Source organism: Lissotriton vulgaris, chromosome 6, assembly GCF_964263255.1.
Source record: "Lissotriton vulgaris chromosome 6, aLisVul1.2, whole genome shotgun sequence".
In the NCBI taxonomy this organism is placed as follows: Eukaryota; Metazoa; Chordata; class Amphibia; order Caudata; family Salamandridae; genus Lissotriton; species Lissotriton vulgaris.
Genome location: NC_141694.1, coordinates 1,398,776,348 through 1,398,800,322, shown reverse-complemented (window position 1 = coordinate 1,398,800,322; position 23,975 = coordinate 1,398,776,348).

Here is a 23,975-nt window from a genome sequence, read left to right as displayed (position 1 = left end):
ATTAATAAAAATAAGCAGCATAGTAAAAATCGAACAAAATGTGTACTGTTGAATGCAAAATCAGTCAAAAAAGTAAACGAGCATATATAGCAGTAGAGCAGGGCACAGCTATGAGTTTGAAAAGGAAGAACGAGAGTCGGTATATATTTTAGTAGAAGGAAATTACAGATTTTTTAAAAAATATTATAATGGTGAAATAGACAACTCCGAACAACAAAAGAAATTAGCTGCTGAAAAGGCATGAACGAGTTAATAAAATCAAGGTCATGTGCAGACGGCGGTAGTGCGATAGAACAAGGACGAAACAGAACAATAGGACAATGAGACAACGATGAGGAAGAATGAACAAAAGATATGTTTTTGAAGGTTTGAGACATAGAAAGTGGTAGTCCATCTAGGATTCAATAGCTAAACGATAAGCAGACATATTTAAGTAAAATCCCTCAGTAAAGTTTGGCAAAAGGACGTAGATGCATGAATCATTCACAGAAAATATATAAATGGAAACAACACGAACAAATAACAACAAAATGAGTTCTGTACAGCACAAAAAGGGCGGTATCCAGAAAAAATAAATAAACGCAGAATCCCGTAGTTTAACAAAGTGGAGCAAGAAAGAGTTTGACGCTTTCCAAAACACATAATGTAACCTAGAAAATAAAACCGATAAGAGCAGAGTCAAACATGCCCAAACAATAAAGGGGTCAATAAAGAGCTGGATAATCAACATTATCGAAGGTGGCAAATAAGCTGCGAACAATCAATTTCGAGATCGATTTCAGATGGTGAAATTGGTGAATGAAGTTAGAGAATGCCAAAGCGCTTTTTTTCTGCAGAATACCAGGAATAACTCCATCCTTAGACATAGAATTAAAATAATGTTACAGTAGTAAGGCTGAAATTTGAGACTCAACAAATCTTGAGAGATAAATTAGAAGTGCAATAGAGTAATAGTAATAAGGAAATTATGGATAAATAGACGATTTTGAAAGCAAGAAATAATACTAGCACATTTAAAAGCAATAGTTAAGCAGTAGTTAAAAATACACTGACATCAAATTAATAAAATAAAGCTTAGCTAAGGTAGACAAAGGTTTGGGAACCAGGGGCCAGATGTATGAAAGGGTTTTGATTTCACAAACCTTCCAACTCACAAAATGACAGGGTTTGGCTTCGCAAAATCTCTACTTGTGTCTACTAACCCCATTTTACCATCTGGGAAAGCCTCTACGAATCCTAAAATGGAGTTAGCAACCTATACCAATTTTAAATTTCAAAGAGGCATGAAAGGGCCATTCCTTCCAACCTGTTAATTGGTATGGAATATATAAATGTTCGTGACTGCAATTCCCATTACAAACAACTACTCAGCTACTGACTCCCAAGTGGGGTAGGTAACTAATTTACGAAGAAGAAGGGGTCCACTTTGAAACCCTTCCCCTTTGACAATTGTGCTGACAGCCCTGGGGCTACTCCATATGTCCCCTGAAGTTTTCCAAAAAGGAAAACCTCTTTTTAAGCTGCACCTGTTCCTTTAAGGCAGTAGGCTGCTTAAAAAAAATGTTAGGGTTTGAAATGCAAAGACAGGAACGGTGGTCTTCTGTGCCTCACCCGTCACATCCCTGTCACTGCAGCCAATCTCAGGGGTTCCCAAAGTGCTTCTTACCGTAAGAATATTAATTAGGCAGGTCATCCTGTGACCACTGTGACTCCTGATTTATGTAATCCAACCTATCAGTCCATAGGCCAGTTTGCAAAGTCAGATCCCAATTAAAAAATGTCAGTGCGCAATTAGTGACCACTTTCTTCCTATTGTAATCTTCGAATCTCTGGCCCCCAGTGTCAAACTTCCAGGTGTGGAAAGGTGACAAGATAATTGGCCTTGGTTGTTTTTCCTTATCAAGGAGCTATTATGATGCAGTGAGGGCAACCACACCCAGAGGAAGAGTGCTTCTGGTAGTGACCCATTGGTCCAAGATTATCTTTGTCTGCAGGGATTGGCTATCTGGCACCTGAAGTGCAAGTCGCATGCACTTTGAGGAGGAAGAAATGAATTAAATTAAATGAAATGAATTAAATGAAAAGAATTTTTATTAAGCGCGACTGCTGCCCTGAGGCGTCCAGGAAGAAATTATGCTGTTTCCTGTCTTTCCGAATAAAGAATAACTGGCCAGAAAGTGAATCTTCTTTGGCTTGTGGTGAGCAGCTCTCTGCAGCACTGTGTAGAGGCCAGAGAACGCCTACTTTCACTTCTAATCTTTTTTGCATGTTACCTAGCCTTTGCTCCCTGCACTGCATTGCTTCTTCCACAAAGCAACTGTTAGAGCCTTCATTTTTTCACATTTGTGTAAGAAATGGCAAAGTATGGAGAGAAGCGACGAATCATGATCTGCCCAATGAGGAAACTCTATGCACCCAAGATACACGATCCTAGCCACTGTGTTATCTATTGCTATTGGAACTACATTTTTATCATACCGAATATTGCACCCGAAAACCAATTCTGTTTTCCTGATTTTTTTCTGATTCCCTGCTAGAATCAGAAGCCCGATAAGTTGTCTCATAGCAGACATTAATTGTTTTGTTGCAGCCGCACAAAACTGTGGCTCATATGCTGTACTTACTTGGTATGTGAGTAGCCTGAGCAAGGGCAGGTAAATACATTAATGTTAGTATGACAGCACAAGACTAGAATTTGCTTCTATGCCCCAATGTTAGGCTTTTAACTCTATGCCAGTCCAAAAGAACTGCTGAAAAATAAAAGCGTTTGTGGAAAGGCATGAGGGAGCTGTTGGAGAACAGAGTGATCATGTCAGCCACACAAAAAGTGCAAAATCAAGAAATCTCTTCTAAACTTTTGCTGGTGGATGCGAGATCAGAAGGATACCAACCAGTATTTGAGCTAAAAGGCGGTTTTGGCAATTGAGTTCAAAGTGTGCGGTTTACAAAAGATTATACCCCTAGTGCAACCACAGGAGTAGGTGGCGAAATTGGATGTGCAGGATGCATTCCTGCACATCCTAATACACACAAATCAACAGAGGTTGCTACATTTCTCTGTGGGGATTCAGCCCTTTCAATATTGGGTTCTGCCCTTCAGGTTTGAGCCAGCCTGGGGGTTTTCAATAAAGTTCTGGCACCATAGTGCCACTTCTGTATGATCAAGGGATTGCCCTACATCCATATTTGGATAACTGGTTTATCTATGTGCTGTCAAAGGAATAGGCAGAAGCTTATCTCCAGAGGGTGATTGCAATGCTTCAATATGATGATTTCCTAATCAATGGAGAACATCCATCCTAAAACCGGTCAAAGACCTAGCATTTATTGGAGCGAATGGATGGAGGAATTAAATTTGAATTATGACAAAGGCTTTTCGTTTGGGTTTAGCTGTAGTAACTTTTAGGTTTCAACAAGAGAACCTTGAGCTGCTGTAGGCGATCTGGAACCATATGATGCATGATGACTAAAGTGCTTTCCCTTAAACAGTTAAGAACTTAGGGGATCATTACAATGGCGGATGGACTTCACTCCCTCCCCCATCATATCGCTAACTAGGACCACCCGCCTACAAGGGGGTGGTCCCACATGGCCAATTACAATGCAACCCGCACCACAGCAGTCACAATGTCCATATTTTACATTGCGGCGGGTGCCGCTGGAGGCAGCACCTGCTGCAACGTAAAAACTGGATACTTTACATATCCCTGCACTACGTGACAGGTACCATGCGGTGATGCCACATGGTGTACGGATATGTGGGGCCCCCAACACCCAAAGAAATGTGTCAGGGGTGAAGGGGGGCCCGCTACAGGCCCCCAATACTTATCCCCACCAGCCTTTTCATGGCGGATGAACTGACATGGAAAGGCTGGCGGGGAGGAACATCCTAATCCCTATGGCGGAGCCTGGTAGGCACCGCCACCAAGGCAAGGATTGGGAGGTCCTCCACCACACCGGCGGGCTCAAGGAGCCCGTCGGATGTGTGGAACCACCAGCCATGGTAATGTCACGGGTGGGGAATGGCCTTCCAATGGCCATGAGACTGCCTCCATCAAAATAGTAATACCTAGGCAACTGGAGGGCCCTGCTAGGTTGTCAGGTACATACAAACATGGATAATAAAAACACAAAATTGTTGTAGAGTGAGGCAGTGTACAGAACAAGAAAATGAATAAAACAATGTCATATAAATCTTATTTATTTAACCAGTGTCATAGAGAATTTTCTGTAATTGTTAAGAAAGTTTTACAAAAGGCATATACAAAATCAATCAATACACAAAGACTAATACAATGTAATTCAATATGAGTATCACAGTTAAAAACAAGTTACACAAAATAAAATAAAAAGATGCTTTTTTTTTTAAATATAAAAAACACCCAAGTGGATAGATGAGGAATCTCTACGCGCGTTTCGGCGTATACACACGCCTTCTTCGGGAGACCACTTGAAATTTCTAGGACTGCATGAAGAATTATGCAATGTCGTAGGTCACTGATGTCACGTCAATCAATGGTGGCTTGTACCAGCTATTTATGAACTCTCTGTGTTGCAGTGATATAACGCAACCTGTATTTAAATTCTGCAGCGATGTGACTGATTGGCAAGGAAGAGATACTGTAGTATAATTTGGACCAAGAAGGATACAGTGCCTTCTACCTGCTGTATTAAAATATCCACACGATAAATTGATAAAATACTTATCCGGCAAGGTGAATTTCGCTTACAGGTAAGTCAATTAGCACTGATAGTATAGCGGAACAGGGTCCTGTGTATAAAAAGCCAATGGGCAATAGATGGCCCTGTAGGGATAATTGGCCGGATTTGCCGTGTATGTAATCGGTTCCGCCTGATGGGGTTCTGGTGAAAAAAAAACAAGAAAAAAAAAAAACGACATTGCATAATTCTTCTTGCAGTCCTAGAAATTTCAAGTGGTCTCCCGAAGAAGGCGTGTGTATACGCCGAAACGCGCATAGAGATTCCTCATCTATCCACTTGGGTGTTTTTTATATTTTAAAAAAAAGCATCTTTTTATTTTATTTTGTGTAACTTGTTTTTAACTGTGATACTCATGTTGAATTACATTGTATTAGTCTTTGTGTATTGATTGATTTTGTATATGTCTTTTGTAAAACTTTCTTAACAATTACAGAAAATTCTCTATGACACTGGTTAAATAAATAAGATTTATATGACATTGTTTTATTCATTTTCTTGTCTGTACACTGCCTCACTCTACAACAATTTTGTGTTTTTATTATCCATGTTTGTATGTACCTGACAACCTAGCAGGACCCTCCAGTTGCCTAGGTATTGCTATTTTGATGAATATTGTGCCCTGACCTAGGAACTTGTAACTAGTTGCAGGGGGTCCCTTTCTTATTTGATCATGAGACTGCCTCCGCCAGCCTCTCTGTGGCGGTCTCACCGTCATTGTAATGACCCCCCTTAGTTCGAGCATTGGATCTAGTTGTGGTTTTAGAGGTTCTGAAGAAAATACCCTTTTAACTTTTCTATTTTGTCTTTTTACAGTTCTTAAACTGGAAGGTGTTATTTTTGGTAGCTATTAAATCAGCTAGAAAACTGGGAGAATTGAGTTACTTGTCTTTCAGAACCTTCATATGGGAATTTTTTCTTAGAAATTAGTGCGGAAACTGGGTCCTTCTTTCATTCTGAATTTTAATTCCCAATTTAATTTTGATCAGGAAATAGTTCTGCCTCAGTTTTCACCCCACTGAGGGGGTGTAAATATTGGGTTAAATTTAGAAAAAAAGCTTTTTTTTTTTTGTGCAGATAGGAGCATACAAATACGGGTCTACAACCAGTCAGGCCGGCCACGACACATTATGAGAAGCACATAAATCAATAAGGAGGTTTCCCGGTAGCACCCAGCATTGTGCAAGCAATTAGTGCAGTCTAAGAAAAGCTGAGCACGGCCGCTGAAAACAGGATCAAAGAAGGTTAATTTTATAATAGGGAGTATAGCAGGATCAGTTGCAATTTTAATCATCTGAGTTCCAATAGCGGGCTACGAATCAGGCATCAAGACATAAAGGCATCGATAAAGACGGTTATCAGCAACAGTTCACATCAGTCAGGATATAGACGCCATATTTCAAATCAGTGCCCACAGTGGCCCGTCGCTTGTCCACCGACCACCTAGTTATCGTACTGATACATAACGGAGGAACCAAAACAGCAACTGTGGTTACAATCATCCTCTATACTAACCTAAATAATAAGAAAAAAAGGGCGGAGGGGGGGAAGTATTATAAAGAAGAAGAGAAAGAACGCCGTGCTGCTGCACGCGCCCCACAACGATAAAGGCGCGCAAAGTGACTGAGGATCCCGCTATCAGGGTTAGGGTGTGCAAGTCATAATATATGTGCAATCAATACCGTAGAAAGAAGAACAACTCGCCCCCCATCCCCACCTGCAATCACACCATGGGAGACACGCACAGACACGGCGCCCCGATAAAGGGACACAAAAGAGCCATAGAACTAAGGGGAAAAGGAACAGATAAGAGGCCCCAACCCACCCACCCCGCCCTGCACCCCTGCAGAAGGCTACGGCCTACCCCCCCAGCAGCGTGCCTGTCGCCCTAAGTAGGAAACCCGAAATATAGAAAAAGTCAGAGAGAGGGAAAGGAACAAAAGAGGCAAAAAGGGAAAAGGACCAGGGGGGTGGAGACCATCAATCGAGTCGTTCGGCCCCTGCCCCCGCCTTCCCACACATTTATGCAACATCAAAACGAGATCAACACATTCTCAGCTATCATAAACCCTCAAAGGAATCGTCCATATTATCGTGATTGGGGGCATTCCTAATCTCCATCCATTAACCAGTAGTCCTCCGGGTTCAGTCCGGCTCACCCCTGTCCTTTCCTAGTCATCGCCACCATACGTGATAGAATAGTGGGCAGCAAACATTTCAAGGTGGAGAGGCCACTCGATCGGAACAAAACGGGACAAGGGTGTAAACCAGAGGACCCCGGCAACCAGCAGGAAAGCAAGAACTTTTCGCAGCAATCCAGACTTTCCATTAGTGACAACTGGAGCAGCAAACAGTGTGGGTGCAGTCTCGCCGCACAGGAAAGTAAAGTCTCCCCCGCAATGTAACAACAGGACCTCACCGAAGCAGATCGAATCGGCAATCCACATCGCTCCCCGAACATTCGAGCAGGAACGGGCCCCAGCGTGGAGCCCACACCCGCGCCCGCCACAATCAAAGCTACCTGGAGATTCGGGGCCGCAGGCGTACAGTCTTGTCGATGCACGGCGGCAGCACTCCCCGCAGCAACTGAGGGGGAAGAAGCAGCGCACACTCGAAGTCGAGCCGCGTTCATGAGGGACGCCCCAACAGAAATGGTGGCAGACCGTCTATCTTGCACAGGGGCGATGGGGGCCATGGCCGCATGTAAAGAATGTAGGGCGTCAAGGACATCGCCAAGCGTGGGCTCACGCTCACAGGACCAGGCCCCCGTGCACTTCAGCGACACAAGTTCGCCGCCCTGAGTAAATCCGTGACCCAGGGCGTAGGCCGCCATCTTGCGGGTCCAGCCGCATCTCCACACACCTCAACTTCTGGAGCGGGCTCTCAAGCAAGGCCACCGCTGGAGTACACTCGAGCCCCAGAAATGGCAACCTGGGTGCAGAAAGGAGAGCCACCAAAAGGGGGGTCCGCCAGTGCCACCGCCCCGTGGGTGCCACACGCCGACTCCGGGCGCAGGGCTTCAAGATGGCCACCCAGGGCAACAAAGGGGGTATCTTCCTGCGCGGTCTTCCCCCATCCACAGCGTGCCGCGCCCTACCACGGGGCCCCCCGGCCGCTGGACCGGGCCGGGTCAGTCTCCACCGGCATAACCGCTCAACGGCCTCTCCCAGCAGACCCCTCTCCTCCACCAGGGGCCGCCGCCAACACCGTCACTCCGGCCGACCTACACAGGCAAGTCCCCGATCTCCATGCCGCGAAGGCCCCGGATCAAGCAGGAGTACAGCTTCGGATCCACAGCTCGCAGGAGCCCCCTGGTCAGATGGTGAGTACGAGCGTTGCTTCACCTTTCCATTTCTTCCCGAGTGTGTCGTCTCGGGGCAGGATGCTTGGCAGGATATGTGTGTTGGGCAGGAAGGCTGGCGGAGCGGAGCTACAGTGCGGCCATCGCGGTCGCGAGCTTGGCTCCTCCCCCCGAAAAAAAAAAGCTTTGTTATTTCAGGATTTCCTGTGGGGAGGGGCAGCCATATGAAGTAAATGTGGGCTTTTTACTTTAAAAATGTGGCAAGTAAAGTAGGACTATATATTTGTGGGTCTGTCAGTGGAGATGGTTCCTCCCTAATGAGTCATGACTGGAATGAGGAAGAAATGATACCGAGCAATGGAATTACCAGTAAGTATTTGAAACATGCTATGCTATGGAACAAGTAGAGGTGCCAGTCAGCACTGACACACACGGGAAATTTCTTCCTGTAATATTTTCTACTTCCTTTAGAGGCTTTAAAAGAAGTAGTATTAAACTCTTCAGGCCAAGTGTCTTCAAGATAAGGGGTCAGCACAAAGATGTTTTAAAAAAAGGAAAACCTTTAATATTTTCATAGAGCATTGACCATCATAGATTTGCTTTTAGAAAATACGTGTTTGCATAAAAAAATTAATAAAACCTATCAATTCTAATTTTCTAAAATTTGGCATTTTCTAATATATAGTTTTTCAACTTTACATGGTCCAGTAGACAACAGGTAGTTCTGAATTTATTAGTTCAAATGTACTGCTTTGCACGCATTTCCATTCACATTTTTCACACAGAGCAATAAGAACATAACAATGAATGGTGTTACACCAGAATATCAAGTTTTAAATACTGCATACAGAATATCATATTTTTCTATATTTAAGGGTGCAAAGTTACTCTTTTCTCGTATATGCACTAAAGTGATGCCACTCTATATAGCAAAATCTTGCTAAATCAAGTTAAGTGCACAATTATAAATTTAACAACAAAGGTGAAGCGCAATGCCGTATTATAAGAGTTTACCTTTTTGATGTCATAAAGTCCAGTATGAGAACCTGGGTATTTTACTGTCAACCCTAACACAAGTTGGTAGTGGTACCACTAGAGTTTGCCAAACCAGTATATTAAACTTAAATCAGATAATTAAAAAAAATGTATTTGTTGCAAAACCCCAGATTTAGAAGCCTTTGTAAAAAAAATTAAATCAAACTAATTACTGAAGCACACAGAGTCGTTTTCTAAACCAGGAGCCAGAATGAAACTTCTGGTAACCTAAAGTTGTAGGTGCACCACACTGAAGCTTGCGTGTGGTCCCTCTCTTATTAACCTGAGGGAAAGGATTAATTGATTCAGTGAGTTTTTAAGAAAACGAATGCCCCCTGTCTGTTTATGGGAAAGGATTGATCTGGATGAAGGTATTACTCAGAAATTCTTCTACCTTGTTGTGCACTTATATTCATAGTGGCATCTGGAAGATGTATTAATGATGTAATACATCTTAGATAATTCACAAGCCAATCTTCTCTAACAAGAAGCTCAGGAGTACCTTGTTGTTAATAGCATTGGATGTCAAATGCATTTGTCGATCTCACATACTAGGATTGCCATTCCATTATTTCCAATATAAAGAAACATTGGGAACATAATTTGGCAATAAAAGCCTCACAGGTTTCTACAATTGGACTTTTTATGAGACCCATGCCCAAATTTAGTTCACAAAAGCAAGCTACAGGAGGTTACCCACAAACCCAGTGGATACCAGGGTAATTACGTATAACATAAGCAATGTTTCTAGGGGTATTGTTTGTAAGGGGACTTAGTTAATGAGCAAAGTAAATTGCTGTGGAGGGGCAGCGTGAAACACAAAGAAGTTGAGTGAGACGATAATGTACAGTTTCTTTCCACATATATTGAAGTGATTTATATGGTTAAAACAAAAACAAATAATGCCATATACAAATTGCACTGTGTTACACTAAATGTCATGTAATCTGTAATAACGTGCAAAAGTGCTTGTGAAAAGGTGAACAACGAATGTGACACGTTAGGGGGTATCTACAGCGGTGAAGGGGCACAAATAGGATTATATACAATAGAAAGAGATAGTGATGCCTGTACAGTATTTACATTTATCTACAAATTTGGATTTTCTAGGCAATTACAGTGAAGGTGCGTAAGTTACGCTGTGGGAGTCAACGGCGTTTCAGCCTTCGGGACATGTTAGGCCATCATCAGGACCAGGTATCAAAATTCCATACAGTGTGGCAAGTTTTCACGGAATGAATCCGACGGACGGGGTATTCCAAAGCATGGAGCGTAAAGCGCTATCAAGAGTGAATTGTTTCTATTAGTGTCAGCCCACCAGGAATAAAATCCTACAAGAGATCCACTTGAAGTGTTGAATGACTGCGTGGTGTTTGGGGATAGGTGGCGTTTTTCTGTGTTGTTACCGAATCCCAGGCAAAAATGGAATTAGTTTAAAAGGGGGATGGAGCAGCCCGGATCAGTCTGCTCTAGCTCTGGGCTCGCACTGCTCAGCTGGCGTGAGTCAGGTGCTGAGTGAGTAGGGAACCTAAGTTGGCAATCTAAGCCTCAGAGCTTTCTACAATTGGCCTTTTTATGAGACCTGTGCGGACATTTAGTTAGCCTCAGACTTCCATGCATTTCCCATCCAGTTCTCATACACTCAGGATAAACTCCAGATCCGGTCACATGGAGGTAAGTATAAGAAACTGTTCAAAAGAAGGTAGGCTTTTCTAGTGGGGAAGTTGTGGTCTAGTGGTTGAATTCATGGCTGTGGAAATATGAGACCAAATTCTAATCTCAGCTTCTCAAATTGAGCAATTTGTTGGAGCTTGGGCACATCACCCACTACCATTTTGAGTGAATACAATTCTCTCTCAGCTGCATGTACACACAGGTTACTCTTCTAGTTTTGAGCACGATTTCAAAATATTAGTGAAGGATGGCACTTATACATTTTAGGAAGAAGCAGGATCCGGGGGCTTGGCTAAGATGCAGTGGAGAATTACTGCCTGACACAGGAGATCTGAGCCAAGTTGTAGTGGGTGTGGAGTTTTCCAGTAGTGGTGCTCAAATATGTCAGGCGTGACCAGAATAAATGTGGTCGCTATGTTCTGGGGTGCGAGGGGAGTTCATTTGTGTGGTAAATAACACACTAGTTTCCACAATCCTATTTATGGCGTTCCACTTGGTGTTTCTCAGTCAAATGCGATAGTCAATTTTCTCTTCATTTCCTCAGTGTTGCTTCTTTGCTTGCCTGCCAGTGGAGTCACTGCAAGGAACGGTTCCTTTATTATTCCTCTGACACTTCAAACTTTTCAAATATGTGACTATTTATTTATTAATTAACGTTTATTTTTCGGCATCTCTTCTGGCTAAATGGCATTGTGGTTTGATTTTGAAGGATTCCACACTTCTCTGACTTTGTTTCTTATTATATGTTTTCCTTTGATGTGAGCCCTGATCTGCATATCTTGACTTATGACTACTGTTATTATCAAGCTATTGGAATTTCACTTCCTTTTGGCATTTTTCATCATTTCTGCATGGACAAAACAAGGAAATAAAAACTTACAATTACATCCTTCTTATCCTCTTCTACTATACAAGGCCCAGTTTTTGTCGATAGTGGTTTACTTAGTATGGAAACATTTCTTATAAACATGACTCTTTCCCCTCAGCAATGTCCAACCTGGTCTATACAAAGGAAACTTCTACGGCTGCTACTAAAAGACTCAAACATGACCCTCCTTCTTCTGTCAAATCCTCATCTTCAATTTTGCTGGAGATCCTTCTGGAGGAAATTTAGGCTATTTGTCCTCAGATGGAAGAAACAAATAATATACTTAAGGTACTTGATCATATATGGTCATATATAGACAGAAAGATCTTAGATGAGGAGCAGAAGGTCAGTGATTTGCAAGACAAAACCATTACGATTGTTGACCTAAAAAATAAGTCAACTCTTTAAAAAAACATGTAGAAGCATTGGAAAACAGAAACTGGTGCAGAAAACTCTGAATTTTTGGCATTCCTGAAGAGTCCGATGGTCAAAATTCAATTAGATTTATTTCATCTTTTTTTCCCAAATTCTAGAATTTGCCATCATCTATTCTATTGAGTGTTTAGAGGGCTCACAAATTTGGTCAGATACCTTAATATTTACTCATTCTTCCAAACCTAGAGGAGCTTTATTTTCTTTCTTTAATTTGCAGGTCTTTTTAAAGTCCTTAATGTTACAAAAACAAAGACACCTCTGTCATGGTTCAGTTATAAACAGTTTTTCACAAAAGAAGTGGCTAAAGTAATAGTGGACCATGGAAAAGACTTTTTGGATCAGAGTCCAGCATACATTTTGTGTTATGTGAAATTGTAGTCACCAGTGTGAGTATCCAAGGACATAAAGTTATGAACGCTCGCTTTGGCTTCATTAACCCATGTTATTTTAAAGTCACTTACAAAGTTAGCACTGCCACCTATGATGATCCAGTTATGCTTAAAACATTTGATAGCTGTGGAAGAGATGTATGGACACGTTTAGCTCTCATTATTTCTAGATTATGTATTATTTTTCATGTTATTATATGGTCTTCGTCTAATTCATTTTTCCTCTCATTTCAGGTTTTGCAATTATGATTTTGTCCGCCCAATTATAATGTCTAAAATTCCCCATTACTTGTCTTGTTTTCTCCTTTGGGTTTGTCATTGGATGTCATTTGCTTTCTCCATCCGCATTGTTTCTGTTACCATGAAGATATGTTCTCTGGTCCTCATGTATATGGCTTGTACTCTTTTTTTCTGTCTGTCTTTCCCATTTTTTTTATCCCCCTTATTGGTGCTTCACTTTAACCCATCTATCATATTTTGCCTCAACTTTCTACTGCTGTTTTCCTTTGAATGCTTTCCCTACTTCATTTCTCACCTTTGAAACAATATTTTTGAACATTAGAAGACCATTTTTTGTTTAGATTTTTTATATGTACTACCATTCAGAGACATTTAATAAAATGTTAAAGATTTAAATAACCCTGATAAGAGAAAGAGGGGATAATTAGGATAAGCTCCGACTGCTGGTCAGAGGCTTTCCGAACAACATCCCAAGTTTGACTTGAGATTTCCATATTACAATTATGACGTGCGAAATTTAAACCAGCCAGTCAATCCGGCTGACTTCCGACGGGCTCGAGGAGCCCATGGGCCTGTTAGAAGGGCTGCATAATGCAGTGAGTAAGGCGTTTCAGCCTATCGGATTGTGATGACACTGTCTGAGAGCAAATCCATGTCGGCCTTTCCGACATGGTTTTGCTGTCCGAAAGTGCCTTTGGGGGCCCCTAGCAGGGCCCCTCCCCCCCCCCCGGCCCTCCGGTGCTACGGCCGGTTTATGGCAGCAGCACATGCTCCCATAGAGAAATGGAAGTATGCTACCACACAATGTGTGGTCGCATTGGAACTGCAATGTCGGGACCAATGACCGGAGGTCGGTCGGTTCCGAGACCGTCGTTGGTCCCGATACCGCAATTGTGCTGTCCGCCCGACATCTCAATCACGCCCAGAGCATTTGATCTCATCTGGTCAAACTGAAGTCTGATTTAGTTTTACTCCAAGAGATGCATTTAACAGAAACCTAAACTTTTAAATTGCAATGATGTTGTATTGGTAATGTTATTGTGTTCTCATCCTTAAAAAAAGAATGGAACTATCATTTTATGTGATAAACATTTAAATGTTTGCATTAAATCACTTGAGACAGATGGTGAAGGAAGATGGATTATTGCAGAACAATATTACAATTACTGTTCTTAATGTTTATGGTCCTACACAAAATGATCATAATTTTTGGATTAATGTAATGATAATACCATTAGAATATATTGGTCATCATTTTATTTTGGGCGTAATTTTAATCAGATTGTGGATTTATTTTTAGATGGACAAATGGATCCCCAAGAGAATGCATAGACATTTTGCTCTTTTATTTCTCAAAAAGCATTAGTTGACTCTTGATGGTTATGCAATCCTATTTAATATTCCTTTTCCTCCCCTGCCCATCACTTAGAAGACCATATATTCCTAAGTAAAGAATTGTCCCAAATCCTAATTGAAGAGGAAATTAGACCCACTTTCATTTCAGAGCATGCCCCAGTACTTACGGATTTAGACTTAGGGGCATATTACCAACAACTAGCGATAATTATCGCTATGTTGGCTTAGCTGCAATATTTTTATCGCCGAGCTGCGGCGATTTTTATCGCTTAGGAGCCTTGCTATTATCAAGGTTTATCTCCTAAGCGATAAAAATCGGCCGAAATGCATGAATATCGTTGAAAAGTCAGCGATATTCATGCATTACCGAGCTAATGCTCTTAGCCATGTTATCCACCTCCCATTGGATAATATGGCTAAGAACTGCTCAGGGCAGGTGTTAGCTTTTGGAAATATTCGCGCTTAGCGCGAATATCTCCAAAAGTTGGTAATAGGAGATAGCGATGTTAGCAACTGTTTCCAGTCGCCAACATCTTGGCATGCCCACTTTGCATGTCATTAGTGATAAATATCACAGACATGCAAAGTGGGGCCCAAGATGGCCGCTATCTCCTACTAGCTGTCGCTAACTGGTGTTAGCAACAGCTAGGTAATAGGGAGATAATTTTATCTCCACTTTCTTGGCTTTTAAAGCCAAAAAACGGAGATAAACCCCCTTGATAATATGCCCCTTAATTCATCCAAAGGATAAATCCACTAGATGTTGATTTAACAATTCTTTGTTAAATGATGCAATTTTTACCAATGAATTTCAAACCTTTACTAATTAATTGTTTGACCTACATAAGGAAGACAACTCTTTAATCCAGGTAATTTGGAATACCTTTCAGGCAACTGCTTGGGGTTTGATCATTAATTTTGTTTCTCAAAAAAGAAATTCTGAAACTGTGTATAAAACTTTGTTGACTCATATGAAAATGTGGCAATGCCTATTTCATACCTCTAACTCCAAAGGGATTTCACATAAGTTGGTTAACAAAAAACGTAGCTTTAATGACATTTCCACAAATAATGCTTCCTACTTCTTGCTAAAGAGAGAAAGAAAAGATAAGACTTTATGCAAAAATGATAGACTCATCTCACTGGTGAATACAGAATATACTCTTTTTGCGAAAAGTTTGGCATTAAAGCTGGACCCCTCTTTATTTAAACTCATCACCTGGGAACAATTTGGTATTTTGATAGGAAGATTGTCCTCTGACAATCAATAAAATAATATTTTTTTAATGTTTTGAGTAAGTACTCCAATCTTAAATCTTCTACAATTGCTTTAACAATTGGTCCATAGAAATTGTATGATTGATTAGACTAGAATGTTATTCTTAAATTGTTATATTCGCATGGGTTTACTCTAAATTAATATCCTTAATCTCTCTTTTATATAGTTCACCCCCCACGTGCTTCAGTCTTAGTTAATGGAAAGATTTCTAATTATTAGTCTTTGAAAATAGGGGTACAACAGAGATGTCCTTTGCCACCAATTAATTCATCAATTTCTGGATTTCAATATGCGAATAATCAGCTGAAGCTCTCTGCTTATGCTGACTATTTTCTTCTCTTTGTTTCTAATCAAAACAGTCTCTGCCCACTATTTTTAACAAAACCTTGAACTTTTCAAAAGTATTGGGACATAAAATGAATGTAAAAAAATGACATACTCCCTCGAAATACATTTTATACTAAGCATATGTATGTACTATTTGGCTTTGTTGGAAAATCTTCAAAAATAAATATTTAGGATTGTGTTTGCCCCTTCAATTAGAGAAACAGACAACCTAATTATGAAATATATTTTTAATTAAGTTGCTTCTTTAGTTTCAATCTCCTATTATTTTATATGCTATCTCTATTCCTGTTAAAATTCCATCTTCCCATTTTAAGAAAATTGATACATTATCAGCCACCCTTTTTTAAAGACGAGAAAATCTAGGATCTCCCTAGCTAAGCTTAGAATAAATAAACAATACTGTGGTGTTAATTTTCCTGACTTTCCTCTTTCTCATCAAGCTTTTTGTTTAAGACGCGCCTGTTTTTGGATCTCAAAATGTATTAATCATTTCCCCCATTATGAGTAGATTTGGGAAGATTTTTTATATCTCCCTTTTCCTTTGATTAATGCATTTCTTTTCCAGCAGAACCTTCTAGAATGTCACTCCGAATTCTTGAATTCACTTTTAAACTTTTGCGTTTTTACCTAAATTTACATTAATACCTCTGAGGGTTTTTTTTACCTCCTTTGCTTGGAATAATAGTTTTGTAAAAATCAATAGAGAATCCTTTTGCCGGACATCAGTGGTGAAAGTATTTTGTGGGTCGATGAATTCTTAGAGGAACCTCACCCATGTCTTTCAATTTGAAATGCGTTTTGGCAGTCCTGATTCACTTTAAAACAAAATGTTGATCATAAAGTTAAATATAAAAACTTATATATAACTCTCCTGATTTCATTCTAACCTCTAGTAATAATTATTTGACTCAAGTGTTATTGGCTGGTCCTAATGCCTCTATTTTATATAAATGGTTGCTCACTACTAACACGATTAGATCCAAATCTAAGAAATAATGTTTGTGGCAAAGGTTTTAAATGTTTCCTGATCTATTCTTTTTTTTAATAAGATTTGATCACAATTACATAAAATATGTAGGGCTGCAATTGTTACTCAGACAGTGCTTTTTATATACAACACATTGCTTATGTTTCCTAGTTTTATCTTTCTGTTACCAAAACGTCTGATAGTTCTTGGTGGTGGTGTAACTGTGCTTAATTCATATGTTCTTTATATATCCCAATAGATTTGCATTTTGCATCAAATTTGAAGCCAGGTCAATGTTTTTTTTTTGTAAAACTTTTTTTTATTGAGAATCAAACATCAGCGTTTCAATACACATTGCAGAAGAAGAAGTACATCAGAAATCGTGGGAACAGCAGACAAAATACAGCATACAAATTATACTTTATACTCCATACCTAAATTCTACTACAACAATCCCAGGATCGGACCTCTTAAGTGTCCTACCTGTACTGAGACGCCATCTACCCCTCATCCTACACCTCCGCCACTAGTGTCAGCAGCTCTTATAAATGTAAGATCACTGCCGAAACACAAATTTGAAATCGCAGATTTCATAGAATCGCAACATTTAGATATTTTATTCATCACCGAGACGTGGGGAGACGAAGCCTCTGGCCCGGACTTCAGAGACGCCACGCCTAACAATTACTGCGTGTGTAAGTTAGACAGACCGATAAGGAAGGGTGGAGGAGTCGCGATCATTTACAAAAATCACCTCACGATAACTACAGCAGACACAACATACCCTGAATGCGAGGCCCTTCTCTTCTCAATAGGCTTATCCAGTAAAGCCACTTTCAAAGGTATGTTGATCTACCGTCCCCCAGGATCCAGAGCCAAATTCCTAGCACACTTGGATCATATAATCGAGACATCAATTGGATCACCGCAGTTTACCATCTTAGGAGATCTAAACTTTCATCTCGAAGTTTTAGATGACCCAGACACCATAACGCTCCTGGGAGATTTAGAGACAGCCGGACTCACACAAATTGTTAAAAAACCCACGCACAAAGCAGGACATACGTTGGATGGATTATTCACCAACCACCCTGAAATCTCCATCACCGAGGTCTTCCCTTTAATCTGGACAGACCACTCAGCAATATGCTTCTCTATTCCCACTAAACCCACTTCCCCGTGCTTGCCTCTTCCCCTTCCCACCAAATTCAGAGACTGGAAAAACCTAAATCTTGAACGTCTCACTCAGATGATACAGGACAGCCCACTACCTAATGAGCATGATCCCATAGCAGCATCAGATACTTACATGGACAATCTGATCGAAGCCTGCGATAAATTAGCACCTTTCAAATCATCCCATCGGAGTAGAAAACTTCCTTCAGCCCCTTGGTTCTCTGAATCACTCAGACTCCAGCGCCAGCACTGCAGAAACCTCGAACGGCAGTGGCGCCGTAACTTTAATACGGCTGATAAGATCACTTACAAAAGCGCTCTCTCTAACTATAAAAAAATCATTAAAACAGAGAAAACCACGTATTACACATACCAAATTAATCAGGCTAAAAACTCCTCAGGGAAACTATTCCAAGTAGTAACTTACCTGTCTAGCCCACCTGCCCCCCAGTCAGAGGGATCCCAAGCCCTCTCTGATTCATTGGCAAAATTCTTTGAGGACAAGGTCAGAGCCATTTTTAATACGTTTACACCTGACGTAGTGCACTCTCCCCCTCAATCGATCGCCGATACTGGCCCCACATTCGCAGCTTTTGAACCTACCACCTGCGAAATCACTCTTCCCCTGATCGCTCGAACCAAATCTGGTTCACCTTTGGACCCTTGCCCTCCAAGTATCCTTAACCTCATCCCTGAAGTCATTGCCCCACCACTAACCATCATATGCAATGCAATGTTTGCATCAGGTGTCTACCCCTCAGTATGGAAAAAAGCAATAATCAAGCCCCTACTCAAAAAGCCCAGCCTAGACCCTCTCCTGCCTGCCAGCTACAGGCCCATTGCCTGCCTCCCATTCCCTGCAAAAATCTTTGAAAAGATTATGAATACCCAGCTGTCACACTATATTCATCATAACAATCTACTAGATGACACCCAATTTGGGTTTCGACAAGGCCACGGAACGGAGACGGCTTTACTAAAAGCTGCAGATGAGATTAGGGCTACGATGGATAACGGAGGAGCCGCAGTACTGATACTCCTCGATCTATCTGCGGCCTTTGACACGGTCGACCATGCCACCTTGATCGACCGTGTCGAGGCCATAGGAATCACAGACAAAGCCAAAAACCTCCTGGCTTCATTTCTGGCAAACCGTCCGCAAACTGTAAGGCTAGGCAATTTTACATCCCAGACTTTCTCCCTGCCATGTGGAGTACCGCAGGGATCCTCGCTAAGTCCGACACTATTCAACATCTATGTGTCGGACCTGGCGAGGGTCATAAAATCCTGCGGAATCTCCCTGACTACTTATGCTGATGACACCCAATTGGTGCTGTCAATACACAATGATGGAATCTTGGTGGCAGCCAACTTCCAAATGGGAATGATGGCAATAAGCTCCTGGATGTCATCCAACTGTCTTAAACTCAATTCTGATAAGACAGAAGTGATGACATTCGGGAGGCTTCAACCTACCTGGTCCCCACAATGGTGGCCCCACCAGATGGGACAACCCCCAGAACCTGTAACGAAGGTACGCAACCTGGGCGTTATCTTCGATAACAAGCTGTCATTTCAGCAACATGCTAATGCAGTGGTTTCCTCTTCCTTCCACACACTAAAAAGGATAAAAAACTAATCCCATACCTTCCTCCTCATGCAGGCAAAACCCTGGTCAGTACTTTGGTATTCTCCAAAACTGACTACTGCAACGCACTGTTTCTCAATGCACAACAAAAGGTCCTCAATAAACTGCAAACAGTGCAGAATGCAGCAGCCAGGACACTGCTATCCATCCCTAGGTTTGCATCGGTCTCCCCCTACATCCGACAGCTGCACTGGCTACCGGTGAGGAGCCGTATCAAATTTAAAGCACTATGCATAGCATACAAGGCTATCCATGATCACGGACCCCTATTTTTAAGAAGAGCCTTCCGACCGCTTGAACACACAAGAACCTTGCGGTCATCCTCAGCACATTTACTCATGGTCCCCCGTACAAGAAGGGCCAACTGGGGCGACAAATGCTTCTCAGTGGCAACAGCCATTTTGTGGAACACACTCCCTCTACACATCAAGTGTGCTCCGACCCTTCTGAATTTCAGAAAGAAACTAAAGACCTGGTTGTTCCCTGCCTAAACCTCCATACCCCTCCCCCCCCATGAGAGTTCTGCATCTACAGCGCCGAGACACCCAAGGGTATTTGCGCGCTTTAAAAATTGCCAAATAAATAAATAAATAAATAAATTTAGAAGGTCTAGGGGGAAGGGGGATCCTCATTACTGAGGACAAGGGGCAGCTAACATATGTCTCCCCGGTAGGAATTCCACAATGCCCAAACACAGGACCATTTCTTGGGACATCCACGGGCAACATATACAGTTTTTTCCAGAAACATTGCCCAGTCCAAGTCTTTTTCCCAAACCTTCCATTGTAGGCTGGAGCGGTTCTACCAATCGCTGGGCAATGTTTCTCTTGGCGAGCATGAGCCCCAAGGTGACCCACTGTGTTAGGCAAACATTCCAATCTGTTGGCTCCCAGACATTTAGTAAGCACCTACGGGCTTCCATGAGGAGACGCACGGATAAGACAGAGTTAATGGTATTGTGAATGTTGCACCAATAGGGTTGGATCTGCACACACTCCCAGACAATATGCATAAAGGTACCCAGTTGGCCACAGCCTTGTTTACAGTCCCCACCATCAGCCATCCCCATCCATGACACCCTGTTCCCCTTGACAATTTTGTATTTTTACCGAATCGGTATTTACTGATTCGGTAATTGACATTGAGGAATCAATGGCTTCAATCAATGGCAATTACCGAATCGGTATTTACCGAATCCTACTGATTCGGTAAAAAATACAGAACTTTTAGCTACATCTCATTTCCAGAATCTAGAATACCGAATCGGTAAAATTCGGTATTTTAGAGTCGGTAAATGAGGATTACCTACGTCGGGCCCTTAATGTCTTATTTTTCCCACAGATCTTCTATGCGGGAAATGCCTATGAGATCGCACTTGTTGAATCCCTTGCTCCTCCACAAGTCTCCCAGTTGTTCAGAGTCCCATAATGCAAGTGTTAGCCTATGCTCCCAACCAAGGCATTTAGTGGCAGTGTGCCAAACGTGAAAAACATGTTTGGTGGGGACTGTTAGTGTGTAGTGTTGGTGCCTAGAGTAGAGGGCTCTATTAAAGCTTTCTCCAGAGAGTCATTTATCTATTCTAAATTCGCAGTCCCCAGGTTGAGTGTATGTGCAGTGATTGATAGAGGACAAGTGGGCCGCCCAGTAGTACAATTTGATGTTAGGAAGGCTGATGCCGCCGTCATACCATTTCAGGGCAAGTTTACTGAGGGTGATGAGCGGTTTGCCATTCCACAATAGATCCCATGGAAGGCCTTCCACTTCTCTGAAATAGGACGCAGGTATTGGGTCTAGAGAGTTCTGGAGGGCATACAGAAACCTTGGAAGAGACATCATTTTGAAAAGTGCCGCCTTTCCCAACAGAGAAAGGGGGAGCGATTTCCATCTGTCAATGTCTATACGAAGCCTGAGCAAGGGGGGGGCGCAGATTATAGGCATAGCGAAGGGAGGGGTCAAGGGAAAGAAACATTCCCAGATATTTAAACCATCAATATGTATCTGTATAGAACAGCCCCGCAGTGGGATCATCGGCGTAAAGGGAGATACGGTCCTCGCAATCCACAGACCAGTGCATGCCCCGGATCATCTGGCCTCTGCGTACCCAAGTTGCTATAGGTTCCAACGCCAAGGCAAATAAAAGAGGGGATAGGGGGCATCCCTTTCTGGTTCCCCTACCCATTTCAAAGGTGGCCGATTTTTTTTTGTTGACTACAACTTGGGCTAAAGGCCTGGAGTATACCAATTGCCCCCCAGACGTTATAGAGTGCTCATGAAGCAAGCAAGCTATATCTATTAAGTATGACCAACACTTCCTTGATATTCAATTTTATAGACAATCATATGTGTTTTCTATGTTGTATGTCTTGTGATTTCTTCTTTTACAGGGCCTATTGTGCTAATGGTTTGTACCAGGTGACTGCACCTGTCTGAACTACCCATGATTAGGGTGACCATTCTTTTTCTTTTTTCTTTTTCAGGTCATGCAAATGCATGTATCCTGAGCCAAAAACCGCTGTAGGCACACTATAGCCTATATATTTTTTATACACCTAAGAATTAATTTTTCACTTCTTGTTACTTACACAAAACTTTTGAGTTACGAACTAGTGAAACATGAGTAAGGTGGGGAAGTTGTGCCCCCGTCCTGAAGAAGGAGCACATGCTCCGAAACATGTTGACGCACACATGAGGTACTGTCCATGCCTTCCCTGGACCGGAATCAAGCATCCTAGGACCGGTTCTGGCTATCAGCCGTCTTCAGCCAGGATAGCTTGACTCCAGTGGCGTAATGAGCACGGGACCCACGTCTGGGCACACCCTTCCCACATAGGGTGAAAGGCAAAACAAACAAGATGATGGACGTAATGTTGCACAATGGCAGAACATTCAACCCCAGTCACAGATCTGGGTTTAATTGATCGTTATTTTGCTCACCAAGCCATCCCAGTTCATACATGGCCATATGCAAATCAGTCTTGGCCCTGTGCCTCATGGGACCAATCCAGCCCGAACTGCCAAGCCATGTCTTCCCTGGACCGGAATCAAGCATCCTAGGACCGGTTTCTGGCTAACAGCCGTCTTCAGCCAGGATAGCTTGACTCCAGTGGCGTAATGAGCACGGGACCCACGTCTGGGCATACCCTTCCCACATAGTGTGAACAGCAAAACACGTCTGAACTGGGGTGGTGTGGAGTGCAAAAAAACGATGGATTTAGGCCCAGATCTCTGTACTGGGGTGAATGTATGACATTTTTCTGCATTCTGTCCATCAACTGTGATGGGTATGCTCAGATGTGAGTACCATGCTCTCCACACCACTGGAGTCAAGCTATCCTGGCTGAAGACGGCTGATAGCCAGAAACAGGTCCTAGGATGCTTGATTCCGGTCCAGGAAAGACATGGCTTGGCAGTTCGGGTTGGACTGTTCCCATGAGGCACAGGGTCAAGGATGATTTGCATATGGCCATGTCTGAACTGGGGTGGCTTGGTGAGCAAAATAACGATGGATTAAACCCAGATCTGTGACTGGGGTGAATGTATGACATTGTTCTGCATTCTGTCCATCAACTGTTGTTTTTGCATTTGTCACCCGAGTGGGATGGGTATGCTCAGACGCGAGTCCCATGCTCTCCACACCACTGGAGTCAAGCTATCCTGGCTGAAGACGGCTGATAGCCAGAAACCGGTCCTAGAATGCTTGATTCCGGTCCAGGAAAGACATGGTTTGGCAGTCCGGGCTGGACTGTTCCCATGAGGCACAGGGTCAAGGCTGATTTTCATATGGCCGTGTCTGAACTGGGGTGGTGTGGAGTGCAAAAAAACGATGGATTTAGGCCCAGATCTCTGTACTGGGGTGAATGTATGACATTGTTCTGCATTCTGTCCATCAACTGTTGTTTTTGCATTTGTCACCCGAGTGGGATGGGTATGCTCAGACACGAGTCCCATGCTCTCCACACCACTGGAGTCAAGCTATCCTGGCTGAAGACGGCTGATAGCCAGAAACCGGTCCTAGAATGCTTGATTCCGGTCCAGGAAAGACATGGTTTGGCAGTTCGGGCTGGACTGTTCCCATGAGGCACAGGGTCAAGGCTGATTTGCATATGGCCGTGTCTGAACTGGGGTGGTGTGGAGTGCAAAAAAACGATGGATTTAGGCCCAGATCTCTGTACTGGGGTGAATGTATGACATTGTTCTGCATTCTGTCCATCAACTGTTGTTTTTGCATTTGTCAAATGCCATGGCTGCATCTAGGGAGACTATGACTGCTGGCTCCAGAATAGAGGCTGCCCTGCCCAACACTCTATGCACCATGTGCAGGTTTAGCGCAGTATTGCGATGCAGAATAAAACTGGACTGATCCGGGTGAACCAGGGTCTTGACTACCGTTAAGAGCCGGTTAGCCAAGAGTTTAGCCAGAATCTTGGGTTCTGCGTTCAATAAGGAAATCGGCCTATATGACCTGCAATCCGTTTTGGGTTTCCTCTCCTTATGAATCATCACAATAGTGGCTGTCCTTTGGTCTAGAGGCTGAAGCCCC